The following is a 6,000-nucleotide window of genomic DNA, read 5'->3' as shown; positions in this document are numbered from 1 at the left end:
TTCTTTAACCTCATTCTATTTTCTGGTGACCCATATTAACTCCATGAGTTTACCCAATATATTTGGTTCATAATAGCACAGTCATACATTATTTTTCTTTTGTGTCTGGCTTGCTTCACTCAACATAATGTCCTTCAGGTTCATCCATGTTGTCATATGCTTCACGACTTCATTTCTTCTAACAGCTGCATAATATTCCATCGTGTGTATACACCACAGTTTGTTTATCCATTCTTCTGTTGATGGACACCTGGGTTATTTCCAGCTTTTGGCAACTGTGAATAATGCTGCTCTGACCATCGGTGTGTAGCTGTCTGTTCGTGTACTTGCTCGCAATTCTTCTGGGTATATACCTAGCAGTGATTTTGTTAAGTGATGGAGCAAATTTATATTCAACTTCTTTAGGAGCTGCCAAACAGCCTTCCACAGTGGTTGTTACCATTCTACATTCTCACCAGTAGTGAATAAGAGTTCCTTTCTCCCCATATCCTCCCCAACACTTGTAGTTTTCTGTATTTTTTTAAGTTTTGTTTTTATTTTTATTTTTTTATTTTATTTTATTTATTAATCCCCCCCCTCCCGCCGTTGTCTGCTCTCTCTGTCCATTCGCTGTGTGTTCTTCTATCCTTATCAGCGGCATAGGAATCTGTGTTTCTTTTTGTCGCGTCATCTTGCAGCATCAGCTCTCCGCATGTGCAGTGCCATTCCTGGGCAGGCTACACTTTCTTTCACACTGGGCGGCTCTCCTTATGGGGCACACTCCTTGCACATGGGACTCCCCTACATGGGGGACACCCCTGCGTGGCATGGCACTCCTTGCACACATCAGCACTGTGCATGGGCCAGCTCCACATGGGTCAAGGAGGACCGGGGTTTGAACCGCAGACCTCCCATGTGGTAGGCAGTCACCCTATCCATTGGGCCAAGTCTGCTTCCCTTTTCTGTCTTTTTAATAGTGGCCATTCTGATAGGTGTGAAATGATATCTCATTGTAGCTTTGATTTGCATTTCTCTAATTGCTAGTGATGTTGAACATTTTTTTCATGTGTTTTATTGCCATTTGTATTTCTTCTTTGGACAAATGTCTATTCAAGTTTTTTGCCCATTTTTTAATCTGGTCATTTGTCTTTTTATAGTTTAGTGGTAGCATCTCTTTATAAATTATGGATATTACACCCTTTGTTTTTATGTTTTTATTTTATTTTATTTTTTTAATAGTACCTTATTCCATTTCTTTATTCATTTTATTTTTTATTTTTTTTTAAAAATTATTTATTTATTTATTTTTTAAAATTACATTATGAAAAATATGAGGTCCCATTCAACCTCACCGCCCCCGCCCCCCACTCCCCCCACAGCAACACTCTCTCCCATCATCATGACACATCCATTGCACCTGGTAAGTTCATCTCTGAGCATCACTGCACCCCATAGTCAATGGTCCACATCATAGCCCAGACTCTCTCACGTTCCATCCAGTGGGCCCTGGGGGGATCTATAATGTCCCGTAATTGTCCGTGAAGCACTATCCAGGACAGCTCCACGTCCCGAAAACGCCTCCACATCTCATCTCTTCCTCCCGTTCCCCACACCCAGCAGCCACCATGGCTACCGTTCCCACACCCATTCCACATTTTCTCTGTGGACATTGGATTGGTTGTGTCCATTGCACATCTATGTCAAGTGAGGGCTTAGATTCCATATGGGTACTGGATGCACTCCTCCCGCTTCCAGTTGTAGACACTCTAGGCTCCATGTTGTGGTGGTTGACCTTCTTCAACTCCATGTTAGCTGAGTGGAGTAAGTCCAATAAATCAAAGTGTAGGAGCTGAAGTCTGTTGAGGCTCTGGGCCTGGGTGTCAAATTATCAGTCCAGAGATTCGAATCCCCTACATATATCTTAAACCCAGCACCGACTACAATTCCAATAAAGTAGCATGCAAGTCTTGTGAAAAGAGATCCCCTCTGAGTCCAATTCCATCACGCAGAAACACCAGCTCCAAAGAAGGGCTATCTGTCATGGCAGTGAACCCCTTCTGCCATGACCATAGAACCCGTGGGTCTCTTTATCCCTCAAAAGAACCAATACCTGGGGTTGTATCTACCTTATCTGTCTCTTAGACTCTGTTCAGTTGTACATAGGGGTATTCCTTCTGACAACCTCCAGACTCTTTTTTAGAGACTCACAGCCTTATAATCTCATTTCTCCTTTCCATTTCCCCCTTACATTAGGTCAAACAGCTTCCCGAAGTCATGTCATTATATGTAGACAGGTATATTCTGCTGTTCCGCATTGAATCTTTAATTCAAGGTCATTTTCTAGTTGCTTCTTCAGCTGGTATGTGGTAGTGATCCCTCGGTGCCAGGGAGGCTCATCCCCGGGTGTCATGTCCCACGCTGGGGGGAATGCATCGCATCTACACGCTGAGTTTGGCTGTGAGAGTGGCCACATTTGAGTAACATGCAGGCTGTCAGGAGGAAACCCCCAGGCACAATGCTACTCTAGGCCTTGTTCTTATTGCAGGTGTATAGGCTCAAAAGTGTAACCATTAGTATCACGAGCCCACTGTTGGGCCCTCCTTCCTTCCTGGTTCTTGCCGTTGCACCTGGAGGATTGCCGCTGCTCTCCCAGGGGATATTACACCCTTATTGAGACACTTTTATTGAGGGAAGTGGACTTGGCCCAATGGATGGGGCGTCCACCTACCACATCCATGGTTCAAACCCCGGACTTCCTTGACCTGTGTGGAGCTGGCCCATGCGCAGTGCTGATGTGAACAGGAAGTGTCGTGCTACGCAGGGGTGTCCTCCGCATAGGGGAGCCCCACGCGCAGGAATTGCACCCGGTAAGGAGAGCCGCCCAGTGTGAAAGAAAGTGCAGCCTGCCCAAGAATGGCCCCGCACACATGGAGAGCTGACACAGCAAGATGGCACAACAAGGGGAAACATAGATTCCTGGTGCTGCTGATAGGGATGGAAGTGGTCACAGAAGAACACACAGCGAATGGACACAGAGAGCAGACAACTGGGGGTGGGGTGGGGAAGAAATAAAAAACAATCTTAAAAAAAAATTGAAAAAACCTTACTGAATATGTGATTTCCATGTATTTTCTCCCATTGAGTTGGCTGGCTGCCTTCTCACCCTTTTGACAAAGTCCTGTGAGATGCAAAAATGTTCAATTTTAAAGAGGTCCCATTTATTGTTTTTTCTTTTGTTGCTTGTGCTTTGGTTATAAGTTCCAAGAAACTACCACCCCCTACAAGGTCTTGAAGATGTTTCCCTACATTTTCTTCTAGTAGTTTTATGGTCCTGGCTTTTAAATCTAGGTTTTTATTTGATTTTTGTATAGGGAGTGAGGTTATGGATATCCAGTTCTCCCAGCACCATTTGTTGAAGAGACTCTTTTGTCCTGATAACATGGACTTGGTAGGTTTGCCAAAAACCAGGGAAGCAGATGTGGGAAGCGGTTGAGCATCTGCTTCCTACATGGGAGGTCCTGGGTTCACTTTCTGGTGTCTCCTAAAAACAAGCAAGCAAACTAATGAAAAAATGGACTCAGGGGAGTTGATGTGGCTCAGCGGTTGAGCACTGGCTTCCCACATACAAGGTGCCTGGTTCAGTCCCTGGCTGTGGTACCTAAAAACAAACAAACAAGCAAAAAACAGTTGGCCGTAGAGGTGAGGGTTTATGTCTAGACTCTCAATTCTATTCCACTGGTCAATGTGTCTATCTTTATGCCAATATCATGCTGTTTTGGTCACTGTAGCTTTGTAGTATATATCTAGGTCAGTCAGCGAAAGTCCTCCCACAATGCTCTTCTTTTTTTTTTAGGTACCAGGGTTAGAATTGAACCTGGGACCTTGCATGTGAGAGGTTGGTACTGAGCCACATCTACTCCCATGAGTTGTTTTTTTCTTGGTTTGCTTGTTGTTTCTTTTTAGGAGGCACCGGAAACCAAACAGAGACCTCATATGTGGGCAGCTCGACTGCTTGAGCCACCGCTGCTCAGCTCTTCTTTTTCAGAATACTTTTGGCTATTTGGGTGCTCTTTCCCTTCCAAATAAACTTGGTATTTGCCTTTTCTATTTCTGTATTGTAGGCTTTTGGAATTTTGACTGGTACTGCATTGAATCTATAAATCAATTTGGGTGGGACTGACATCTTCACAATATTTAGTCTTCCAATCCATGTACATGGATTGTCTTTCCATTTGTTTAGGTCTTCTTTGATTTCTTTTAGCACTGTTTGTAGTTTTCTGAATACAGGTCCTGTACTTCTTTGGTTCAATTGATTCTTAGGTATTTTAGACTTTTTGTTGCTATTGTAAATGGAATTTTCCCCCCTGATTTCCTCCTCAGATTGTTCAATACTAGTGTACAGAAACATTACTGCTCCTGCCACTTTGTTGAACTAGTTTATTATCTTAAGTAGCTTTGTGGTAGACCTTTCAGAATTTCCAAATACAGGATCATACCCTCCGTGAATGGCGAGAGTTTTACTTCCTCTTTTCCTATTTGGATGCCTTTTTTTTTTTTCCTTTTCTAATTGCTCTAGGTAACAGTGGGCATCCTTGTCTTGTTCCTATCTTAGATGGAAAGCTTTCATCCTTTCCCCACTGAGTATGATGTTGGCTGTGGAATTTTCATATATTCCCTTTATCATATTGAGGAATTTTCCTTTCATTCCAATCTTTATTTTTCCTCTACCCACCCCTGCCCTGCTGTTTTTGCTGTCTATGTCTATTCGCTGTGGTCTTCTCTTCTCATCTTTCTCCTCTAGAATTCACTGGGATTCGATCCTGGGGACCTCGAATGTTGGAGAGAGTTTCCTTGTCAATTGCACCACCTCAGTTCCTGGTCTCTGCTGCACTTCACCTTGCTCTCCCTTTTGTCTCTTTTGTTGTGTCATCATCTTGCTGAGTGACTCACTTGTGCGGGCACTAGCTCATCATGCAGGCACTCAGCTTACTGCATGGGCACTTGGCTCACCATGCAGGCACTTGCGTGGGCACTTGGCTTGCCATACGGGCACTTGGCTCACTGCGCAGGCACTAGGCTCACCATGCAGGCACTGGCTCGCCATGCAGGCATGCTTTCTCTTCTTCTTTTTCACCAGGAGACCCCAGGGATCAAACCCGGGTCCTCCCATAAGGTAGGTGGGGTTCCTACTACTTGAGCCACATCTGCTTCCCTATTCCTATCTTTCAAAGTGCTTTTATTAAGACAGGATGGGGCAGATGTGGCTCAAGTGGTTGAACTCCCATCTCCCATATAGGAGGTCATGGGTTTGGTTCCTGGTGCCTCCAGAAAACAAAACAAAACAAAACAAAAAAGAAAAAAAAAACCAAAAAACCAACTCAGGGAAGCCAATGTGGCTCAGTAGATGAGCCCCAGCTTCCCACATATGAGGTCCTGGGTTCAATCCCTGGCCCCTCATACCTAAAAAAAAAAGTCTTTTCTGTATTGATTGAGATGATCATTTTTTTTTTCTCTTCTTTTTGTTAGTGTGGTGTATTATGTTAATTGATTTTCTTATGTTGATCCATCCTTGCATACCAGGAGTAAATCCCACTTGGTTATGGTGTATAATTCTTTTGATATGCTGTTGGATTCTATTTGCAAGCAGTTTTTGAGAATTTTTGCATCTATGTTCATTAGAGAGATTGGTCTGCACTTTTCTTGTAGTATCTTTATTTGGCTGTGATATTAGGGTGATGTCGGGTTCATGAAATGTGTTGGATAATTTTCCCTCCTCTAGAAGAGTTTAAACAGAATTGGTGTTAATTCTTCTCAAAGTGCTTGGTAGAATTCACCTGTGAAGCCATCTGATCCTGGACTTTTCTTTTTGGGAGATTTTTGATAATTGAATAAATTTCTTTAAATATGATCGACTTGTAGAATTTTTGTATTTCTTGTAGAGTCAATGTAAGTTGTTTGTACATTTCCAGGAATTTGTGCATTTCATCTAGGTTGTATAGTTTGTTGGCATATAGTCTCTCA

Source organism: Dasypus novemcinctus, chromosome 21 (genome assembly GCF_030445035.2).
Source record: "Dasypus novemcinctus isolate mDasNov1 chromosome 21, mDasNov1.1.hap2, whole genome shotgun sequence".
In the NCBI taxonomy this organism is placed as follows: domain Eukaryota; kingdom Metazoa; phylum Chordata; class Mammalia; order Cingulata; family Dasypodidae; genus Dasypus; species Dasypus novemcinctus.
This window is presented reverse-complemented; position numbering follows the sequence as displayed.